Genomic DNA, 11,899 nt, shown 5'->3' with positions numbered 1-11,899 from the left:
AATATATTTACATATATTTTTATGTACATGTGAAATGTATCTACTACAAAGACTCCCTCTAGCATGTAATTGAAAAGCCTCTATTCTATTCTTTAATGATTTTTTTTACATGAACTTTCTTTAAATGTTGTACTGTGGATTTATTTTCATTCTGATTTTCTTGAACTGCTTCTTTAACTTTAGTAATTTCATTTAATATTTGAATAAATTGTCCACTGTCTTACAGCAGCTAGAAACATTACCCCTTGCAGCCATAAAATCTTATTGGCTTTCGTAAATGAAAAATGCATTAATATCTGGCTTCCAGCTCTGGCTGAGCAACCTGCTTCGTTGTGAGAGGAATCAGCAGATCTGCCATCTGTCAGCATTTTCCCTGGTACAGACTCTTCTTTCCTCTGCTATTTCACCTGCAAACTGAACACTCATAAACAGAGCTTTCCAGGAGGGTTGGTATCACGCTTGGATCCCCTGGCACCAGCGTTTGGAAAAATCTGCTTGTTTTATCGTCTACTGTGTACTTTCCATCAAGCTTAAACAAGCTTTGTAATTTAAATTATATTTTCATCCACTGAAATAGAAGTAAATTACAAATATTTATGCACATATAATAAAGCCATTAGTAGAACTATAGTAATTTGGCCACTATTATTTCACAGAAACTTAAGCCTTTATAGGTAAAAAGCAGTTTGAATTTTCCTGAAAGTTTACTCAAGGAAAAGAGAAAACAAATGGCTTAAGAGAAGTAAGTCATTAGAAAGAATAATGGCATATTTTTTTTAAATCATATTTTTATGAACTAAAATACTTGAAGGACATAGATTATTCACGAAGTCCTTTTATGAGAAAACCAACAAACTACAAAGGATAAAATTAAAATACATTTTATATTCCATTGTTTAGCTAAAATCTTTTGTAAATATTTTTTCATAATATTTCAGGACTCAAACATGTATCATTCCACATCATTTTATTTTTTTAAAAAATGGAGAGGTATAAGAGTGGAGACTCCTGTTCACAAAACCTAAATAGTTTGTATTATTCTTTAATGAGACCTGTAATAAGGCTGTGAAGCTGTATAGAAAATTTTACTTTATTTTATTTATCTTATTTTTTTAGGGCCTCACCTGCGCCATATGGAAATTCCCAGGCTAGGGGTTGAATCGGAACTGTAGCTGCTGGCCTTCGCCAGAGCCACATGGGATCCAAGCCACGTCTTCGACTTATACCGCAGCTTAAAGCAACGCCAGATCCTTAACCCACTGAGTGAGGCCAGGGATCAAACCTGCATCCTCATGGATACTCATCAGGTTCATTACCACTGAGCCACAATGGGAACTCCAGAAAATTTTAAATCATACGAATAAAGGTTAGTTCTGCAATAGAAGGATGATGCTTTCAAAGTATTGGAAGCACAAATTTAAATGATAATATTGAATGATACTATTTTAGCAAATGAGCATACTGTATTAATTAAATTAAAAGACGATCATTTGATTTTTCGCTTGGAAAAGAAAACGTAGTTGATGGGGGAGAAATAAACGTGTCTAAATTAAAGCTCACAGTCTAATAAGGACTGTTTTTAAAATGTTTATTCTGAGTACAATTTGAGAAATATGAGGCTATACTCACACTGCAATAAAAACAAAATTGAATAGGAAAAACTAGACCTTTTAATTTAGTGAGTCTCGGTTATATCGCAAATAGTATAAATTGGCCTTATTTTCCCCCAAAATAATTCAAGTGTACGGTGGCATTATTGATTAACAGATACATGCTCAAAATTTTTCCCACTATTTTAGTGAGAATTTTTAAAGAACTCCAAGCACCTATATTGGTTGTGGTAGCCGCCTCAAAAGGGGCCCCAAAGATTCTCGTGTCTCTGCACTCACACCTCCTGGAATCCCCGCTTGTTGAGTAGATCTGAAGGGAATCGTGTCAGCCATAGGGTATCTCAGACACGATGGGTGTCCCTTACAACTGGGGGAGGCGTCCAGTCGCTGCCTTCCATCGATAGCTGGGAAAAACCAGGCTTCCTCCCAACAGCCCTGCGAGGCGCCATCTGGGAAGAGGTACCCGCAAAGCCAGTCACACGTTCAGGCCACTGTGCTGTGTCTTGACCGTCATTTCATTAGACCCTGAGCCAGAACCACCCAGCTCAGCTGCTCTTGGAGTCCTAATCCCGATCCGCAGATACAATGGCAGGAGAAGAAACGTTTGCTCTTGTCATAAATCACTGGGGTTTCATTCATTGCACATCAGTAGATAACGAATGAATATGTGCTTAATATGAACCTTGAATTCGTTGTGAACGTGATTTTTTAAGCATCACTAGGTAGCTCATACATACATATTCAATGGTAACCGCAAACCTCCAGAGTGAAGAAACTCAGCATTATACTTAAGATTGCTTTGCACTTTAAGTCAGTCACAAGAGTTTCTGATGTCCTTGATGACTGGTTTAGATATAATGATAAGGCTGCTCAGGAACTGCACGTAGAAAGGTGGATCTGAACTTGGGGAGATTTCTTTTTAACCACAGAGCCCGTGCAGGCAGAGAATCAAAGGAGAGAGGGGAAAATGCATAGACACAATGACCATGGTAATCCTAGGTAATCATTAAAGATATCAGCTATGACAGCAAGATCACTCGGGTCCAGTAAGCCAATGTCAAAAAAATCTAAAGATTCAGTGATTTCCTGACACAAATTTGCAAATGAAAATTTCCCGGAGAGGTAAGCTGCTAAGCAGTGCGCACTGGATGTTAGTCATTTGAGGGACTAACTGAAAGACTGATTCTACACTACCGGCTGAAGAGTTTGGGGGAAACATATAACTTAAATCAAGGTGACTTGAGTATTATTTCAAAGGGAAAAAAAAAACAATTGTAATGTGACCATAATACATACGGAAAACTTGGCTGTTTATTTTGTCCCTGTTTGTAGGAAAAGCAATAAATTTAATGTAATGCCAATAAAAAATGTAAGAATCTTTCAGAGAATTTGAGAATTTGATTTAAAATTTCATACAGAAAAATAAAATCTAAAAGTGGTGAAAAGTTATGAAGAATGAGTGTGCAGAGCAAATCACACTGTCAAATATCCTTCTAAATTTGGTAAGATGGAGTTCCCTTCGTGGCGCAGTGGTTAACGAATCTGACTAGGAACCATGAGGTTGCGGGTTCGGTCCCTGCCCTTGCTCACTGGGTTAAGGATCCGGCGTTGCCGTGAGCTGTGGTGTAGGTTGCAGACGCGGCTCGGGTCCCGAGTTGCTGTGGCTCTGGCGTAGGCCAGTGGCTACAGCTCTGATTGGACCCCTAGCCTGGGAACCTCCATATGCCGCGGGAGCGGCCCAAAGAAATAGCAAAAAGACAAAAAAAAAAAATTGGTAAGAATGTACAAAATAATAGGGAGCTAAAAAAAAGATAATATATGGCAGAAGGATATTGTAAAAAAGAATGGGAAAGATATGCTAAATATACATAAATTATATAAATGTGTTACATATGTACAACATATATATGTATTTCAATTATCCTTACACAAAAAACTAAATTGTTATCCCTAATTCAAATCATATACAAAAACAAAATGCAGGTGGATAGAAACAAAATGTCAAAACTCATATCATGATTGTCAGCTGGAGACTTATCTTTAAAACAACAGAATCAAACGAGACTTCTAAAACTAGTCACAAAAAGTGTGAACTTGAAAGGAAAGGATTGAAAAATTAGCCATATTAACATATATTTTAAAATTCTTTTAAATACAAAGGCAACACAAAATTGTAGTAGGTTGGAAGAGGCTATGTACGATGTGTATTATCAGCAAAGGATTACTTTCAGGAATGTATAAATAACTTCTACCCTGAGAAAATAAATTTTAAAATAATGACCTGATAGAAAATAATTGCAAATGTATAATAATGTATCTGAAGTGTCGATAAATATATGGAAAATTTTTCAGCCTTCTTAGTTATCAGAAACACTAATTGAAACAATAAAATACCATTTTTCACCCAGATCAACAAAATATAATCCACAAGAATTAAATGCTGTTGAGTTTATAAGAAAATAAGAACTCTTATACATTGCCTTTAAATATATGAGCTAAGTGTAACCATTGCGGAGGATAATTTGACAAATTCCATCAAATTAGAGTCTATTCACCAATACACACAAAAAGACATTTATACAGGTCTGCCCCCCAAACGATTTATTTTCTGCACGAGAATATTTATTGTAATAGTGTTCCTAATGACAGGACTGGAAACAACTAAACTGTCTCTTATTATGGAAAAAATAAGTAAGTAAGACTTGCTAATCCGTCCCAAAGCACAGTAGATTTAATATGAGTAAGTGAAATCTAAGTGCAATACCACAGACAAATCGCAAAACTCAAACCCTAAGGGAAAGAAGAAGTTGAAAAGAATTACACTGAGTGAAGTAAGTCAGAAAGAAAAAGTAGAACACAATATGATATGACTCATATCTGGAATCTAATATACGGCATAAATGAACCTTTCCACAGAAAAGATTTTCCATAGAAAATCATGGACTTGGAGAATAAACTTGTGGTTGCCGAGGGGGAGGGGAGGGGGAGGGAGTGGGATGGACGGGGAGTCTCGGGTTAATAGATGCAAACTATTGCACGAGGAATGGATAAGCAATGACATCCTGCTGTGTAGCACTGGGAACTATGTCTGGTCATTTATGATGGAGCCTGATAACGTGAGAGAAAAAGACTGCATACATGTATGTGTAACTGGGTCACCATGCTGTACAGTAGAAAATTGGCAGAACACTGTAAACCAGCTATAACTGGAAAAAAAATCATTATATAAAAAAATAAATAAAATAAAATACACTATTGAGTTTAACAACAACAAAAAAGAAAATAAATACACAGAGTAAGAGATTTACATCAAACTTCGAAGCACCTGCAGTAATACACTGTCTGCACAGGAATGAAATAAAACCAAATTTTTCTGAGGTGGGAGAAATAAGTGGAGAAATGGGACAGGATGGAGGGAAAGAGTTTAAGCTGTATCTGGGCTATTAAAATTGTCGAATGATTGACTTTTTAAAATTGGGTATATAAAATGACATGGTAATGGATATCGACAATTCTGGATTTTGCCTTTCAGAGTCTTAGTTAAAATACTTGAGGAAACCCCTTTCAACAGGCCTTTCCTAAAAATTTCTGATAAAAACTGTTAAAGGAACTGGGTCTGAATTTTAAAAAGATGGAATTTCACCCTGGAGTAGACAATACCTCTGTGTCTATAAATGCTCTTCCAGTCTGTGTCCCAGTTCACGTGTACAAAGATATAAACGTGAATTTGGACAAAAACAGAATCAGAGGAAGCATTTATTTTGCCAACATGTGACTCCTTTCTTAATTTTAGAAAGCGGCGTGTTCCCTACGAATGTTACATCTGCACAGAGCTGACGTTAACACTTCCACTGCCCTCTGAGTTTATCGTGAGCCTATATTTGATAAAGAACTACAGAATTAGACTGATTAAATGGGATGTGTATTGCATTTTAATACAGAAGCAGAGGACAGGCAAAAATAGATTCTCAAGAGTTGCAAAGATGGTGCCTTAAAACACCCGTTTCCATCCACAACCTTGTTTCAGCCCATGGACCCCCCCCCCCCGCCCTGTGCTTTGTGTAGGGTAAGAAAACAGCTAGGACTGTTCCAAATACCTAAGACTATTAATGGGAAAGGTAGGTAACCATCCGTTTGCAAGGATAGCAGGATACTCAATGGAACTCTCTTCATCTCATTGTCAGTCGAGGAGCCAACACAAACAAAGCCTCAGTCAAAGGAAGGTGGGACCTTGCCATGAAGGGGTTTCTTGCAGAAAGCGAGGAAGTTAAAATTAAGCATTTGCTCTATCTGTCCAGAAAGGACGGGTGCAGAATGAGTGTAAGAGTCCTGATCCACTAGGACCCATCCACTTCCAGTTCCTTTATCCCTTCTCCTACCCTGCAAGGCCGTCTCTGGGAAAGAAAAGAAGTGCCAGGCATAAGTTAGGAGACAAAGGGCAGGAATACCAGATGCGAAAGAGGGAAGAAACAGACTATGGTCCCTCCCGCAGGGTCCCAAACAGGGTAAAATCTTAACTCTAAATGAAATTCAATTTTTTTTTTTTTTTTGGTCTTTTTAGTGCTGCACCTGCAGCCTATGGAAGTTCCCAGGCTAGGGGTCAAATCAGAGCTACAGCTGTTAGCCTATGTCACAGCCACAGCAATGCCAGATCCAAGCCATCTCTGCAACCTACACCACAGCTCTCAGCAAGGCTGGAACCTTAACCCACTTAGGAGGCCAGGGACTAGACCTAAGTCCCCATGGACACTGGTCAGTTTCATGACCCTGAGCCTTCGTTATGATTACACTAGAGTAGATATATTCATCTCTACACTGAGAGAGTTTGTGGCTAGAAGTATCCAAAAAGATTTTTACTATTTAATGATGATTAAGGAGTTCTCTGGTTAAGGATCTGGCAGGGTCGCTGCTATGGCTTAGGTCACTGCTGTGGCACAGATTTAACCTCTGGCTTGGGAACTTCCATGTGTCATGGGTGCAGGAAAAAAAAAAAATTTAGAAAGTCCTGGGACGTATTCTCAAATGCACTCAGATGTCAAAAGGAAGACCCCATGGAGCCAGTGTGAAAACACAGAGAAGGAAACAAAAACTATTTTAAAAAATTAAATATTGTGAATGTCACTTGTTCAGTGTAATATGATGAGCTCTAAGAAGGGAAGAAGTAAGTGTGCTATGAATCTATATAAAGGATTTAAACTTGTCTAGAGATCAGCAAAACCTTCCCAGGGGACAGAATTTAAACTCATACCAGAGGGATGAGAATAAATCAGTTAATTGACATGGTTTGTGTGTATCAGACACGGCATGATTTAAGCATGCAGACAGTATTATTGCTTCCATTTCACAGGCAAGGAATTTGAGCAGTAGACAGTTTGAGAAACTTGCCTGAGTCATTTAACAAGTGATTGGTGGTACCAGAATTCAACTTGGTATCCATGGGGCTGGAGAGCATTAGATCTTAACCAGAATACAAAATTGCTGCATGAAGTTTGGCTCAGCCTAAAATCAATAGATGATTTAAGCAGACAAAATGCTGGTGCCAAGAGATACTACATCCTTCTGGATAATTAGCACCACTGCACATAAAGGAGAAAGTACAACTTCTATTACAGCAAGGGGATTGGTGTGAGGACGGCTTCGAGGTGGGTAGAGAAGCCAGTTACCTACAGGTTATGTTTTAAAGAGCATTAAAGGGCCCCGATTCCAGTGTAGCTCCCTCACTAGCTTTGTCGTTACACCTGTAATTCTGATAGACACTTTCATGATTTAATGACAATTCCTAACCAATCATTTATTTTCTCCACCCAGGCAAGTGTTAATGGGGAAAAAATATATACGTATATATTCACATTTATATAAATATATATATACACACACACATAATTTATATGTGTAATATATGTACAAATTAACCTGATATCTATACTATGTAGTTTAATATGTTATGTATATAAATTAAATATATATATATATATCAAATATATATATACGAGGAATACGTGAAAGAGCGTTGCTATGTTTTGAAGAAAAGATAAAGATTCAGGGTGTAGTGTCTTTTCTGGGGAAACACGCCTGGAATTTCATCAGAACTGGAAATACTACAAAGCAATCATAGACACAGAATTGAAGAGGTGTAGGGAAAATTATGGCAGTAAAAATGCAGAAAATATACGTTAAAAGAGAGAAAAGGAACCGGTTGAAGACAGTGGCTTGACAGCTTGGAGTGTGACCCGTCCCAAGGCTGAGAATAGGCTGAGCCTAGATATGAACTTGAGAGCACCGTGCGACGGCCTTTGTTGGTTTTGACGTAGGGTGTGATTAGGCATCTTACCAGAGTCAGTTGTGGCAATTCGCATCTGGACACCTCATTTGACAGAGAAAATGAGCTTTTGTAGATGTAACTAGTGTAAAAGACATTATATTGTAATGAAGTGTAAGCACGTAGGCACTAAAATGTTAACATTGATGCTGTGATGCCGCCTAGAATTCCCTCAGGACGGTCTGAAGGTGGCTGCCACGGCCAGTTACCAAAAAGCGGTGTTTTAAAGACATTAAAATGACCCTGTCCCAAAGTCTGGACCGGGAAAAGTCAGAAAAACCCCAGTGCTGACTCAAAGTTCCATCCCAATTTGTGTCTCCCAGAGCAGCTTTTCTGGAAACAAGTGTTTACCCCCCGTCTGGTCCTGGGTTTATTGCTACTTCAAATTCCGAGTGATGAGGTTGAGAGAGCATGATGTATTTGATCATTATTTTCAGATACTAAATATAAAAGTTTTTTTAAATTCTTACCTTCATTCATATCCAGGAAGTTTGGCCTGTCTTAACTTCTCCATCACTTTGAATGCATAAACCACCTGACAACGTATGACGCATGAATTTCATACCACTTTATTTAAATGCTTGTCTGCCTCCGGTAAACTGTAAGTCAGATGAGGGACGTCATCTAGTCTGGGTCACCCTGAGGAGCTGGGTCTAGTGCTGTGCCTGGTACAGGGAGGGTTCCCAGGCAAGGCTTTAACAGGTGCATCAAGCAATCACTAATTAAATTCACATCATCCCAGACCCCCGAAGCTCGTGCTAAACAACGTAAGGATGGTTGCAGACTTCAAAGAATTTCACATTTTCTATTCTCTCTCTTAGGGGGACCCAAATGGTAGCATCTCATACAGGAAATCGTGGAGTAAAAATTGAGAATGTGCTTGTCATGTTCTCTGAACCATCTAGGGGTCGAGGAAGTAAAAGCTCTGAAAATTTAACTTGCAACATTTTTACTTTTCTTTCCTTTATCATGCCACCAAGCTCACATGCCTCCAAGTATACCAGCTTGTTTCTTTACTATTTTTATTCCCCTGGAAGGTGAGTTGCTGACATCCGCACTGCAGCCTGGCCTTTCGGACTTCGAAGCAGAAACAGGCATTTTCCCCTAAGACAAGCTTTTTTCCTAAGAGGCCTTCCTGCTTTCCTCCCTCCTTCCTTTCATGAATAATTCATCCTGTGCCCACAATGCTCTTCCTTGTAGAAATAATTCATCATTAAAGGAAGTAATGGATGGGGTGGGAGGAAAAAAAGCTGAAAAAGGGGGTGACGGAACTGGTGGGGTGGTGTGTGTAGTTTGATGTATTGGGTGCTATTTGAGCAGGAAGGGAGGGAGGGAGAAATTCTTGCCAAACTAAGGATGGGACATGTTCAGAGCACAGGAAACAGTCGAAAGCCACTAAATAATAAGATTTGGACTCCCTGAGGGGTTCCACTGTGGCTCAGCACAAACAAATCTGACCAGGACCCATGAGGCTGCGGGTTCCGTCTCTGGCCTTGCTCGGTGTGCTACGGATCTGGCGCTGCCCTGAGCTGTGGTGTAGGTAGCCGATGCGGGTCGGATCCTGTGTCTCTGTGGCTGTGGTATAGGCTGACAGCTACAGCTCTGATTTGACCCCTGACCTTGGAACTTGACTATGCCACAGGTGCGGCCCTAAAAAGCAAGAAAAAAAAATGCCAATACTATGTCAACTATATTTTTTCCCCTGGGCTCAGGCCATTCTTTAGAGTTATTTTTGTTCTCAAAACACTGGTTTGCTCACATTCTGATCTTGCATAAAGCCTTCTCTAGCCTTGCTTTGGAACATAAAATCCGAACTCCCCAGCATAGGCCAAAATGTCTATAGCCTTAGCCTTGACTTGAACTCCAGATTTGCTCTCCGGTTCATCCTCCCATCATTGCTTATATTCTGGCCTGAAGGTTCTCGGCTCGGGCCACGCATTGGACTCACCAGGGAGCAAAAATGTCCATGTCTGGGAACCACCCCAGAGAAATGAAACCACATTGGCGGTGAATGCAGCCTGGGTGGCAGCACATGGTAACAGGGCTCTGCTTGGCTCTAATGTACGATCGGCTGAACGTGGCTGCAAAGCCCCCCACAGCATGTTGCAATTTCTGCTGGCAATGAAGCCTAATTCCCAGATGTACTAATTCAAAATCAAATAAAGGGGTGTGTGTGTGAAAATGACCACACCGAGCCTATTATTCCTCAAGTATCTATGGGTTCCTATGTTCACATGTGCCTTCCATCAGCTTAGAACAGTCTCAATCTGGCAGCCTCCTACTGATATTTCAAAATGTAGTTTAAGCACAAAGAGAACAGACTCTCAGTTGCCAAGTTGAGGGGGTGCAGGGGGAGGATGGGGGGTTTGGGATTAGCAGATCCAAGCAATCTATATAGAATGGATAAACAAAGTACACGGAACTCTATTCAACATCCTGTGATAAACCATCAGGGACAAGAATATGAAAAAATATGTGTACATACATACACACAACCGAATCACTTTGCTCTACAGCAGAAACTAACAATCATTGCAAATCAACTATGCTTCAATTAAAAATAAAATGCAGCCTAAGCACCAAGCCTTGAAAATGTCCACAGTTCCACAGGAGACTTAGGAACGAACTGGTGCTAAATCCACAGCGCTTTGAATATCTCTCTCCAGACACTGTAGAAAGATGACTTTGCTCATCAAGCTTACCTCCTGCATATAAATATCCCCCCCTTCAGGGCAAAGAACCAGGGATTTCCATTTGTTTATCTTCCCTGTTCCTCTTGAGAACTGCAACCAATGAAGTAGAAGAAAAACCAGAAGAGTGTAGAGTCCCAAAGCCAATGGGAGGCCATGGAAGATTTTTGAAAGAGAGAATCCATGCGTTAAATGCTGCTAATAGGTTAGAGAAGACTAAGACCAATGTTTAGTAATTATATTCAGAATGCGGAGATTACTGGTGAGTGAGAGAGGTGACATAGTGTAGTAGCCAAGAGAAGGGACTTCAGAGGTGTCTGCTTGGATTTTAATGCCAACTCTACTTTTGCCAGCTATCTTGAAGGTTGTTGTGAGAATTATTAAAAAACTAAAGAGTCGTATGAAATGCTTGGAATATAGTATTATATTTGTGTGAGCTGTTATCAGCAGTATTTCTACATAAGCAGTTACATGAGAGCAGAGAGAATACAACAGTGCTTGGAATGCATTTAAGAGAGACTTCGAGGCGAGAAAGGAGGATGCGTATTCTTTTGAGGAAAAATGTTACCATAAAGCAAAGGGGAGCTCTGAGGTACTAGCTGAAGGCGATATTAAATCAGGAGAGTTTTCATTTTTAAGAGGAAAGAAATAATGCCATCCTTGTATGTATGCAAATGGGAATGTTTCCGTGCAGGAGGCAGTTAGTAGGGTCACTGAAGTCTTGTCCTTGAGGAGGAGAAGAAACACAGAAATTGGTGCCCACCTGGGAAAGTTATACATGGAAGTGCCAAAGGTTTATCTGTGGAAAAAGAAAGCAAAGCAGAGGGCATGATTCCTGCAACTTTGGGGCACAAGAAGGCAGGGGGTGGATGTGGTGGTGGAAGGCTCTAGAAGTTCTTTTCTAATCGCTTTGATTTTCCCGGTGAGATAGAAAGTCCACCCATCGGAGGCGCTGGATAAAAAGGATACAAAAGAACTTATTTGCAGAATGGAAACAGACTCTCAGATTTTGAAAAACCTGTGGTTACCACAGGGGACAGGAGCAGGGAGGAAGGGGTGAACTGGGGGTTTAGGATGGAAGTGTTCTAAAATTAGGTTGTGATGATGGTTGCCCAATTAAGAACAAAATAAAGTCCCTGAATTATTAAAAAAGAAGAGAGAGAGGAGTTGCTGGGGATCTGCAGAGAGAGCTGCAGAACGACACTTGCCTGGCAGAGTTTCTGGACTAGGAGACGGTGCTAGAACGACCAGGTGGCGTTAAGATCATCTGCCATGTTGTC

Source organism: Sus scrofa, chromosome 10 (genome assembly GCF_054392235.1).
Source record: "Sus scrofa isolate SSC_HxYL_T2T_F1_AM1 chromosome 10, Sscrofa_HxYL_maternal_Yorkshire_Landrace_v2.0, whole genome shotgun sequence".
Taxonomy (NCBI): domain Eukaryota; kingdom Metazoa; phylum Chordata; class Mammalia; order Artiodactyla; family Suidae; genus Sus; species Sus scrofa.
The sequence above is the reverse complement of the archived record's forward strand: the minus strand, read 5'-3'. Positions refer to the sequence as shown.